Consider the following 13,406-nt stretch of genomic DNA (forward strand, 5'->3'; position numbering starts at 1 on the left):
CAAAAAGCTACCAAGTCTGTACCAGACTATCAGATCACAGCTCTCGCTGGTGTGAGCGGCAGGAAACAAAACATCAGTCCCACAAGAACTGCACATATGCAGTATGCAACTCTTGTGTGAGTTGTCGTATCTGTCAGCACAAGGGACTGTGAGACAACAGCCCTTTGGTAGCAACTGACAACTGAGGTTTGAGAGGAAGAAAGATTTTCAGCTTTGTGTGTGCACTGCTAAATAATTCAAAGCAGCAGATAAAGAGTACCTACAGGTGCATTTTTTTTTTAATTTCACACTGATGAATCAAGATACTATAACCCAAATATATATATTCTTCAGATCCTTTTAGGCACACAACATCAAGCCTACAGTTACTAAAAGATAAGGGAGTAGTAAAACAATCTGTAGGCCATACAAATTCTATACATCAGTTGTTTTCTGTTGTTGGATTTTGCATATGTTAGTTTTCTTTTGGAATTCCAAGAGTTAGGGTGGGAAAATTATATGATATAGATCTTTCAAAGTTAAGCTTTGATAGTGATATTGAGTGTGAACACACTGTGTAATACATCTCAAGGATCTTTGTAATTCCAAGAGCTGGAAGATGAGAAGGCAATAAATAATAGGATACAGAGTATACTCTCTTTCCTTTTTAATGGGAGAACATTTCAGACAGTGATGTAGTTGACAGATGTTCAATTTAGCATAAAAGAAAAAGGAGAAGAAAAGGGATTGAAATGCATACTCATATTGGAAATAAAAAAAACTAATTAGTAAGAGAACTAATTACTAAGGGAACCTATTTTATCACAATAAGGTAGCTTATGCTTAGCTTCTTCTAAGCAAGCTAAATACATGCTGCCTCAATACAAAATAAAGGTAATATAGAATGATAAGCCCATCATTTTTGATATTTCACTAATGCTAACTATAACCAGTTTTTATCCAGCTCAAAGACAACCTTAAAACATGCCAAGAAACACATATGTACATGCAGAGGTACACACACGTATTTATCTTATCTTTAATTGTTAGCACAGATATTGTGAGAAATAAATGAATTACCCGTTTTTACAAAGATGGATCTGATAAAAATACAGAGTTGATTTGTCATATTTATCTTTGTTTTTCACCATACCAAAGGCTACAAATAGAATAGGATGGGAAATGAACTGCATAGTATTGGGGCTTATAAATAACTTTGTGAGTTGGTGGACACAATGCAGATCTAAATATGTTCTCCTCTGTACAAATTTGGAGACAATTCTGTCCTGTCATAGAGACTGTATCAGATAATAATCATAAAAGTAGAGAAAAACATCTATTATTGTGCTCTTAAGGTAAAATGTACAACATGCACATCTGTCCCCCAGTCTACTCAATATTGCTTCTAGAGAAGAACTTCTGTAGAGTTATTGAGTAACATGATTTGCTATTTCCTGGAATAATTGCCCACAAACATGTGAGTATGACCCCTGCGCCAACTAACAAACTCCTGACTATGTACCCAGGGTGACTCCAATGATAGTTTCAGAAAAGTAAGATCTGTGGTTTAGCCACATTTGTCCCTGACAGGAGTTGTGTTTTTCTCCTCATGTAGATTAAATAACATACTGACAATATTCAGGAGTTGCTAATTTTGGCCTTCTGATTGCAAGTTCCATGCAACTTCATGTTTTGCTTCATCTCACAATTCTAGGAATGGTGGTTTCCTGAGCAAATCAAGCTCATAATACTTTGGGACACTCTCTCATGGTGTTTCTGTATATAGAATTGGCAAGCCAGCGCAGTACATAATAAGAATGAAGTTCAATCTGTAGTGGTTTTATACCCTATGTTTTTAAGAGTGTGTAATATTTTTTCTTAAAATATATAAACAAAAATCTTTGTAAAACTCATTTCTCCAGCTGTACAATGGCATACATGTAATTTGGGGATTTCCAGCCATAACTATAGTAGCAGTAAGAAAAGATATTTAAAGCCTGGTAGCTTCAGTCATGTTTTTACTTAATGATTTCCAAAATCATGCTGCTGATCTTGCAGTGAGATCCATTTACACATAAATGTCATTGAGGGCCCAGGACCTGCAGTTAATATGATTCCATTCGGTGTCTAATTGCACTCCCATTTTACATAAAATAAATGTGGGCATTTGTTTCAAGGTCAGCCATTTATTAAGTAAGAATAAAATTTTAAATATCCTCAAGATCCAATTCAATAGGAATTTGAAAACCTCAAAAACGCAAAGGTCTGGAGAGATTTCTACCTGCAAAATTGCATGGTAGCATGAAGGATGAGGTACAAAGTTGTATCTGTAGTTTAATAGCCTGCAACTATTTGCACTGCAGTCATTGCATTTGTGCCCTCTGTATGACCATACCCTTTTAAATTCAAGGAGTCCGATAATACACACAAGCAAAAAAATACAGGCAGGTATTTCAAACAGAATCTGTAGACAGAAGAACATTAACATGTAGATCTTTTTGAAAAGATTCAGTCTATTCAGGATTTTAAAGAGAGATACTGGCAAAAGAATTGGGCTCATCTGATATGCATAGGAAAAAATGTCAACTTGAAGGGTAGACATCTCCTAAAACAAAATCTACATTATCAGAGAACTTCCTTGAACTGAAACAAGCTGCAAGATAGGCTGATTTCTTAAAATATTAGTAGTCAATTTTGATGAGATTCTCATCATGCTTTCACTGATGCAAATTCATTAAATTGCAATGATAATAAATCTTGAGAGATTAAATTTATAAATGAATATCAAAGGACTGTTTCTGAGTTTTTTTAAGACCCTGAGATTTGTTTGGCATGCAGCTGAACAATCATTTATCTTTGCTGACAGCCTGGTTTACATTACTAGACTATGTGCTGCTGTACACCAAATGGCATTGTCCAATTGGGTTTTATTTTTAGGCTGCTTTGCAGCAGATGCAGGCTGGCACATCACTGCTTGCCCCAGTGATGTGTGTTACACTCCCAGCAGGAGCCCCACTGAGAGGGGAGGAAGGAAACTACTCGCAGAAATGATAGCGGTGCAAAGCACAAGTCTCAAAACTCTGCTTTAGTGGGTCAGCTGCCAAGAATTACTACGTGTGTCGGTACTTTAAGGCTGTCTTTGCTTCCCATTAGGGACTCGACTTACAATCTAAAAATCATACATGGGGAATTTGCTAGAACTTTGAATTAATGTGCACATTACCGAAACAGCATAAGTTAAAGTCACCTCCTATTTGATACTGCAAATTCCTAATCCTCAGACATGTATGCTATTCACTGCAGCAATGATGAACATTTGTAGTAGAATATATTCTGTAAAATATGCTTGAGAACTTGGTTCTGCTTCTTTTAATATGAGCAGCAATCTTTGTTTTAAACTTAATGGGAATAAATCAGACCCTATGACTGTAAAAAATGTATTTTTCTAGGAACCAAAGTAACTTAAATGTCTGTATTAAACCATTTTCATTGTGAAAAGTACTTGTAACCTAGAAATATGTAGTATCTTCTCCAAATAGTATGTTTTAAGACATTTCCTCTCTATTGTAGAGTATGTGCAAAATAAGTACAATATGTAATATTTCTATAAATATAATTGCACGTCATCATAATAATTAATATTTAATTAATGCTAATATAATGTATAATAAATATAACAATTACCTGAAAAAGTAATCGTTATGGGAACTGACATAATTCCACTAACATCAAAATGACTTTCCAATTGTTTTCAGCGGAACCATGTCTTACCTAACTGATTGGCTCACCTTATAAAAACAAGAGACAACGATGGCTGGATCACAGACCTGCAAACCAGGCTTGCGCAATGACTTCCTCCACAAACTTGTCAAGCGCTTTGACTGTGAATATAACAACCTCACTATCCTTCTACATGAAAAAAGAAATCTGCTTGTTTTCTTTTTAGATAAGTATTTTTCCCGCTGGTTTATCTTATTATTGTGACACCACTCATGCAGTTACGAAAGAGTAAGCTTCCTAGCTATTGCATCATTAACAGAATTATTAATTGTGCTTCCTGAATTTATATTCATTTTCATATTTTGTCAGCAATAGTAACTTTTGATATTAAATGGGCAAGGCTGACAACTAGTAAATAAATAGATCTTTACTGAAGTTGTAAACCAAATGTAATATAAAAATCAGAGGAGGCACTACTGCTGTTTTTCCAGTCACCTTTCAGAGTAAAAATCTTATTTCAGCTCCTATGCTTCTAAAGGGAAAGAAGCACAGAGTTGCAAGAGACTTTTGCAGTCCCACCATGCCCTCAGTCTCAGACTTCGCTGCTGCTTGCGCTGTACATGCAGTAATGTTCCTGATGCGATGTGCTAACCCAGATGATGAGGCTCAGGTAACAATCCTCTATTGTGTGATATCTTTTTTGCCAGAGGTCTCTTCCAAAAGAGAAAGATTTTTTGCATGGACATTAAACTGGAGTACAAGTAAGCAGTCTAATGCTCCATAGTGTCATCTGCAGCTTGAAAACAACAATTGCATGGGGCCCGATTTTATTGCCATTGAGGTCATTAGCATCTCAACATTTTCAGATATTAATGTTTATGGCAGAATTGCCAATTGACCATGAAATTCTAGCCTCAAGTTACACATATATATCTGAAGTGATTTTGTGCTGTTCAGGTAAGTGTTCTTGACCACCATTTTTTTAAAAGCTCTGATTTCTGTAGCAGGGGACATTATTGAAAATTCACCGTTCTTTTCTCATTATTCAAAAGAATACCCTTGCTTTCTGTACTATTTGATATAACATAATGGTAAACTGTAAATTAATTTCCTGCCTTGTTAAAATCCATTGCGTATAGAGGAATTGTACCCAAGATGAGTGTATTCCTATGCTACCGAAACAGATTTAAATCTGGTAGCCAGTAATTGCTTCATATAACAAAAAATAGCTGTCTCTGTTAGAACCAAGGCATTTTAGAGACACTGTGACTTGGCAGCTTTAGCAAAAGAATAGTTAACTGAAGAGGAGATTTTTTTCTGTGCTAATAGAAGTGATATAGTGTCACAGTTTGTAAACTCAAGAAACGTCTTCTAAAAATAACTCCTAAAACAACTGTACATCTCTCTCAAGTGTAGGATTCTACTGCTGGGTTTGGCTTCCGTGATCATACAAACAGTAGTACCTGTGCTCCTCTCAAAAGAAATACATAGTTTAACTACACATGCATCTTAGCGGAGACAAGAGAACCAAATGTGACAAAAAGGAAATTGCTCTCATCTTATAGAGTTTGATTAAAGCTTTAGGCATAGAGCTTTTTAAATGACAAATGCTCAATGAAATAATATTATGTCTTTATACTCCAGAGCACTATTAATCTGAGGTTTCAGGACTTTAAGAAATGTTAATTAACTAGTTACCATTCATGTAAAGTGTTAGCATTACAGTCATTTTGTGGGCTGATAACTGAAGGATGGAAATATTAAGTTCTTCAGAAAGGATGAGATTGGGGTTCTCTTCCATGTGTATTCCCTTTCAGGTATTTACAGAGATGTTAACTGCTTATGCAGTGGTGACCTCTGTGGATCTTCCATCAAGTTAGCCCAAAAGGAGCAGGAACAATTTTGGGAGAGACTGTGAACAACTTCAGTCATACCCAAAGCAGGATGTTAATGCAGCCTTGAAGCTTTGTGTTGGACACTTGGAAGCCCAAATATGATGGCTAAGAAGCCAGGCAGTGTTCTTAAGGATATGAAGCACTTGCATATTCAAGGAAACAACAGACACACCGTTGGCTGTTCTGCAGGTAGGTAAATGTTTACATCACTTAATTTTTTTTTTTTTTTTTTTTCTTTTTCAGAAAGTTGCCTGCTATAACTATGGTAAATAATGTGCAAATTAGGAAGCTGCTGTTAGGTCTATTGAAATGTATCTCTGCACAGGCTTGCTGAAATCTATTTGTGATTTCAGTATAATTAAAGAATATGATCACTGCAGAATATGACCCACAATAGAAATTCCGTGCAGTGTGGGTATAGGAATTGTTCAGGTAATACACATTGAGCCTAATGTCTCATTTCCAGCAGAAACCTTTAGAAGATGATTTGGAGGAAGGTGTAGAAGACCCATAGGTAACAAATCATCTGCTGTACGTATTAGATCTCAGCCTGATCTTAAATCTGTTTTGAACATTAAAAACCTGAAGCATGGCATTTTCATATACTTCCCACATTTTTTTACTCAGAAATCACTACTTTTGAGTATTACTGGTAACAATTTAACCACCAAATCTCTTTTTGAATCTTGTGAAAAGGTTGGTCTCAATGATTTCCCTTAATAATAAGTTTTGTAATGTAATTACATGCTTATTATTGTTATTATTGCATTTCACAACAAATTTCCTCTCGTTTTCCTTTTAGAGGACAGCAAGAACTGAAGCTCAAAATTTACCTTTTCTGTAATATTAATACTTTTATGCATTTTTTTTAATCACAGGCCTTTTGTGCCTGCTTTGTTTTAAGAGTAAAAACCAAACATCTTCCAGCTTGCCTTTTGCCTGGCCCAGGTCATTCTTCTCATCCTTCTTTTAATTTCATCTAGCTCTGAAGTATCTTTTATTGAGATCTTTGCAGCCTGTATCATTACACTTTCTTCCAGATGAAGATACCAATATTGATTGCTCTAATATTCTCCAACTTATTCATTATCCCTTTTTTTATGCATCCCAACATTTTGTTTACTGGTTTTGACCACAGCTAAACATGACCTGAGTCTGTTTTCTAAGCTGGTACATTTTTTTAGAATGCTGTGAATCATATAAATAACTTCTTTTCTTTCCTTACATAGCACAGTACTTACCAAAACTGAGTTTTGCTTGCCATCAGTATGCCCATGTGATATTGTCTAATTAGGTTTTTTTAATTTCTTTGTAGTCCCCTCTAACTGTAGTATAAATAACCTGTCATCTACAGGTTTTACTGCTCCTCTTTCAGGTCTTTGCTTTCTTTCCAGATCGCTAATAAATTTATTAATTCACAGAGAACTAATATTTTACTTGGTAAAGCTGCTAATAGAAAAAGCTCTAGTATTAACAATTTTTTTGTCTCTGAGTAAGTTAGTGCACTTCCCACCTCTGTTTTAAACTTTATTTAGAATTACTCAATTTCGAATGCCAAGTAATTAAAAAGTGGTGGTTTAATGCTTATTTATACTCTGTCTCCCTTTTTCGTAGCAGAAAAGCTATTTGTAACAATTACTTATAGAAAATATCTCTATTACGGACCATACTTCTGACATAATTGAAATGTTTTTCCCTCACTATAGTACAATTTATGTTCTGATGCCTGTGTTGTGAGGGTTTTGGCTCACACAATTATTCCTTAAAGGGAAAAAGATGCCTTATTAAAAAAAATGTAATTTCAGACTCTGGAAATTTGTGGTTTACACGTATAAAAAAATTTAATTTGGTGCTTTGGGCAAATCTCTAGTATACTAAGGGTGACATCTTTCAAAAATGTTGATTCTTAACAGACCCTCCAGTGAAACCACTGAATTTCCCATTACCTTCAATGGGTAAAGAGATGGGCCACCACTGATGGCATTCAAAAGCACTGCCCCTGTGAATAATCATCAAAACAAGTGATGTTCATAATTCTTTTTTTCAGAACGATTATGTTTGTGTGACATCATTATGAGAGGAGTTTAAAATAAGGTAGTAACCATTTTGCAATTCCCTGGTAAGGACAGGGGGAAGTCCATAGGACCACATCCAGATACCGAATACTCGGTGCAGTATTGCCATCTGTTGGTAACTGCTTCGCAAAGCTGCAGAAGAACTACCAAGCCTTGGACGATGAACTGCCACACTGACTTGCTGTAGATTATTACTACTTTCTGCTTCCGAGAGGCTGCGTTTCCTTGGCAGGGCATTCACCCTGTACGGCTGCATCGCTGGGGAACTGGCTGAACAGGTCAGGGGGCCTCTGGCTCCCAGCTCTGGCCCAGACAGTTCAGACCCTCTTCACATCTGAAGCTACTAGCCAGGGCAAAGGCTATGAAGCCAGGCAGGTCTGTAGCAGGAATATTTAAGAATCGTCCCCACGCCTCCGAGGAGGAAAGTTTCAGAGTGGAATCTGAAATTTCTCTGCATGAATTTTAAAACCTGTAAAACCTGCAATGGATAAAAAGTATATTAAAAACACAGTTCTACTTTCTAGCCAAGAAGTGTTTGCATATCGTGAATCTAGTCAACGGCAGTACTTTTTAGTACAAAAGGTACAGCTGAAGACCTGGAATTAGGAGTGTGGAGTTCCAGTTCCAGCGACTCATTGGGAAACCCTCAGAGAACCATGCAGAGGTTCAATTTTTTAGCACTGCTAAACTGAGATGTTCTACAGCACGTTTCAGGAATGCCAAGCATCTGTACGGTGGATTCAAGATCTGATACATCTGCACAAGGTCCATCAATATCCATGTTTCCTAAATGTGCACATTCCAAAATCTTGTTTTTTCTAATAAACAAAAAGTCTTTATGAGGGCTGTGTGAACCATACAACTAAACAATTACTACACAGAGAAATTAATTCCAATAGACAAGTGATAAGACATAGAAAGAATTAGCAGTGGGAGGCTTAAACAAATTTTATCACCTGCTGTCCTGACCATCAAGAAAGACTTAAAAAGTATTCTGAAAAGACAAGCCCAGGAAAAAAAATGACAGGGCAGAAAAAACATTGATATAATGGCAACATTGATTTTACCATACATTGACATTTTCCACACACATACTACTTCATGGCCCAAAAGAAATGGGTAACTGCTGTTCTCTGTTCTGTATAAGACCCCTATTACTTGCAAGTTTCCTCCACTGTTGCATATGCCAGGTACCCTTTTTCCCCTCAAATTAACTGATTCACCTAGCAAAGTTCAGAGCAATTTCTTTTTGTCTATCCTTAGCAGGAGGTTTGCTCTCTCTGTGCCAGATCTGAAGAAGAGTTTGTATCTATCACAGTCTGAGTAAAAAGACTACCTCTCCTTGCAAGCCATCCCTTTCTTAAAAATTTACGTCACTTTAAATTTATTAGAAATACTTAAGAATGTAGGTATAGACTATCAGCTCAAAAATTTCTGAATTAGTACATTGATGCAGTCAGAACTGACCTCAGATTGCTATGTGCTTTTTTCCTGAAACCTGCTCCAATCTTACAAAAAGTAGGAGTTTCTTTGCTGATGTGAGCGCTATTCCACCCAATTCACTGTAGTGAGTGTGCGATTGGGTTTCTCCCACTGCTAAAACCAAAAGCCGATGGCTGTGAAGAACTCTGCAAATCTGGCTCCTTTTCTGTGTTTGAAACCTGGGACTGGATTTGAAAATCTGGTCTCATTTCTTATTATCAGTCCTCAGAAGAATCCATTCTACTACCTTCTCTGTGGCCACTCAAGTATTTTGTTTCATTAGTGGAAAATGAAAGCGGGATTCAAGAATGTAGTTTTGTTTGCTTTCATATAATAAAATAAGTTAGTACAATGGATTTAAATGGAAGTAGAATTATATATGAAAATTTTTTATCACGCCAGAAAATTTCAATTATGGGAAATTAGCCACTTTGTTCTTTCTGATAAATTAATCATTGAGATTATCTATTAAATGTGCCACTTAACCTTTCTGGCTTAAGTGCCTGAGGCAGTAGTATTTAGGCTCTACACATTCATTTGGAAATATTAATTTCTATGCAGCTGTCTTCCAAAATGTAATTTTCACTTGTCTTTTTTATAAGTAGGTCATCATGCAGCTGTTGTTAATAGAGGCTGGCATTTGTAAAATGGTAAATCCACCATTGTACCCTATAGGTCACAAAATTGATTTCCATCAATTACAAAATATCCTTTACTAAAATGCCCTTTCTCAACTCCAAAGGGTATCATCCCTCGCTATGATAGCCTTTGGCCTTTTTGGAATGGGAATGTGTTTCAGCCGGTTATTTTGCAAGAGCTGAAGCACCACTATGGTCACACTATCTGTCTTCCATTAGTTTAAGGTTTTGCCTTGACTCTACATTATCATTCCCATCTACATTAGAGCTGCCTTAAAATTAATCTTGAGGGAAATTGGTATGACAGCCATCAGCTGTCAAAGAAACAGCTGTCTCAACTGCTGAACCCCCAAGGTCCAAATCCTCCTTCTACATTCTACAATGAAATGAATTGGTCTTTTCAATGTAGACAAGGCCTTACTGTCCCTGTAGTGGTCAGCTGTTGCACAGTTTATGGAGAGACAAGCAACTCCTGGAACAGCTACAAACCTTATCCTGTGCTCCTTAGAGATTACAATTAGGACCTTGCCCTTGATATCTTTCTCATATGTCATAAAATTTGCACAGTCTGCTATACAAATATAGTCTGGAATATAGAATTCTCTGAGGTGTGTATTCCTGATATCCTAGGGAAAGAAAAGAGGAAGTAAAAAAGGAGGAGGTCTAAGAAAAGAAAATATGAATAGCAGATAATTTATCAACTTTAAGGTTAATGACATGGGAGATAACATCTCAAAATCTTAGAATGAAGTATTACAAAAGAAAGTAAATGTGAGCAGCAAGCACATTAGTTATGGGTAACAAAATCAGTGTTTTAGAAAGCAGAATTGGTAGCAAGACAGTGATGTTACAATCACAGTGTGTCCGTACTGTGAACTAGAATTAATACATTATTGATTACGCTATTGATTACCTGACCCTATACATTCTTGCACAGATACAATTAAGTATGACAAGAATGCTTGTAGATTTGCGATGTGAAGCCAACAAAATCCTGCTGACTTTGGATTTAGGTCAGATAAACTTGAAGATCTTCAAAGTTTAAGAACTTGAGGAGTTGGAGACAATTCAAGTAGTACAAGGACCATGATAAAAAAAGACAGGAAAGGAGAAACAAAATTGAAGAGAGCTGTGTTGAAACTTGGACTGAGGTACAGTTGGGCTGTTGTCCTCCATAAGGACATGGGATTAAAATTTCATATGGAATGGAAAAGAACAATTACAAGATTCACGATTGCTCCATGATCAGAGCAGTAAGCAGCTATAGAGCTATACTATGGTTAGGTAGTTTGGAAAGGAAGTGGAAAAGTGAGGTGGACAGAAAAAAGAACTATAGTAATGAATGAGGATTTAAGAAAGGAATTGTCAGAAGACATTTTAGCAGGTCAGGTACAAGAGGCAGTGAAATCCTGAATGTGAAGAGAGTAACATCTCAGATACCGCCTAAGTTTTACAGTGAAAGACTGGGCAGGAGAATTGTAAATTTTGAAATAATAGAAGTGGAGAAGTAGAAGCAAAATTGAGACATCGTCACCATTTAAGAAAACAACAGGATATCTGGGAGGACCTGCAAGAGAAGTGAATGTAAATTTGTATACATGGCAGACCTTTGGCTTGAGGCTAATCAGTAGAAAGAGGTGAAGGTGCTCTGAGAACAATGACTGCTGCTGATAGCAGGAGAGAAACTCAGGAAAAATGTATGTAAGGGATCCTTGGATGTGATGAAACCACTTTAATGAAAACCCATTTGCCCTTATTTGAGGAAAATCAGGCAGGCGCGTGAGGAGCATTTCATGGCTGACTATCAAATGCTATCAGTAAGGCTAACATTATAAAAAGGATATTCGTTCTCTCCCTATGACTAATAGGAGATAATTTATTGGGCCAAAGAACTTTACATCCTGGGTTACAGCGTGACTATGAACAGGAGTCTAGGATTATTGAGGGTTTTATCCTAAAGGCCTTGAGAAGGAAGGAAAATGTGTGAAGTTTACATGGCAGCATGCATGATGACCTACGTGACTTCTTGAAGACTTACTGGGCACTTGTGTGCTTCTTTGTGGAATAATCTAATTGTTACTTGTCATTTAATTTTCCATCCTTACATGAAGGTATGTGGGGACCCACATGCACTGATGGATGGTCAGGTAGATTCAGGAAGCATGAGAGAAGCAGCTTTGCCTTGGAGGAATTGCCCAAAGCTATGATTGGCAGAGATGAGAGTGGCCTCCAAAAATGTAATAAAAAAGAAAACATATAAAGTGATTAAGATTTATTTTGCTGAAAAAAAAGTCTTTGGTCTGTTAAACAGTTATTTTAAGTGTGAAAAAGCAAACCTTAGAAACAATCAAGTGTGAGGTAAGGAAGGACCTTTTTTGGACAGTGTATTATCACTGATACCAGAGGTAAACATTTGTCAATGTAATTAAGCATCAATTAAGATTGTTTTTTGTTTTGCAGCATGAAAAAATGCTGATTCTGCTGCTTAAGACTTGGGCTGTGATTTTAGCGATCTGAGCCAAGTTCATGCTCTGTGACTCTGATTTAGGCCCAGATCCATAAAGGGGCTTAGGTGCTTAAAATATGACTTCACTGGGATTTATTCCCCTAAGCCGCAGAGTGCAATCTCTGGAATCTGACATACTCCTTTACACGCCCGTGTTTAAACAACATTCTGCTTCATGCCCAGAACTGACTTTTTTTCCCCTGAAGAAAGGCACAGCTGATCGCCTGCCTGCCCTGGCCTGCCCGCGCGGCCTGCCCGCCCTGCCTGCAGAGCGAGCGTGCCACCGCCCGGGCGCGGGCCCGGCGGCGCGCTCAGCCGCGTAAGCTCTTGTGCGAAGGCCGCGGGGAGGCCAAGGTTCTCGCAGCGCAAACCAGAGCGGTCTACGTGTCGTGCAAGGGCCATCTGAAGTAGCGGGTCGATGATGCTGGCAAAAAGGGCGGGCTCCCCTTGTGGGGGGTTAGATGTCGGGTGGCGTTGATGGGGTTCAGAGCCGCATCCCTACCCTGAGGCCCGGTGCTGGGACCAGAGAGAGCACGGCGCTTCCCTCACCACGCTCCCCCAACCCCTCAGCTGGGCTGCGCCACGCAGGACCAGGCCGTGGGGCCGACCCAGGATGAAAATAACCCCGCGAAGAGACAGTATTTTTAACCTGGTCAACTCCCTATGTACCGACACGAGCAGCAGCCCTGACGCAACCGCGGCGGCTGCCCGCGGCGGCTGCCCGCGGCGGGCGGGCGGGAGAGCGGGGCGGCCGGCGTGGCAAGGCCAGCCGCACCGCTGCGCCCGCCGCCTCGCACAGGTGCCCCGTGACGGGGAAACCGCTCTTCCCGCAAGACGGGATTTACAGCCGGGGTGCGCTGCGCAGCCCCGAGGGCCGGCGACCCCTCCGCGGCGGCCACTAGCGTTTCCTGCCCCGCGCGACGCCCAGCCGTACAGAACCCTGCGGGCCGGCAGCCTCGGCCCCTGCCGCCACCGCCTCCCTCTCACAGTGACCCGCGGGCGGGTTGAGCGCTCCTCCCTCCCCGCTGGCACGGCAGTGAGGGAATCCCAGCGCCCGGCGGAGAGGCCCGCACAGGAGAGGGGGGCCAGGGCCGGGGCGGGGCGGGGCCGG

This window comes from Phaethon aethereus (assembly GCF_964289735.1).
Source record: "Phaethon aethereus genome assembly, chromosome: 13".
Classification (NCBI taxonomy): domain Eukaryota; kingdom Metazoa; phylum Chordata; class Aves; order Phaethontiformes; family Phaethontidae; genus Phaethon; species Phaethon aethereus.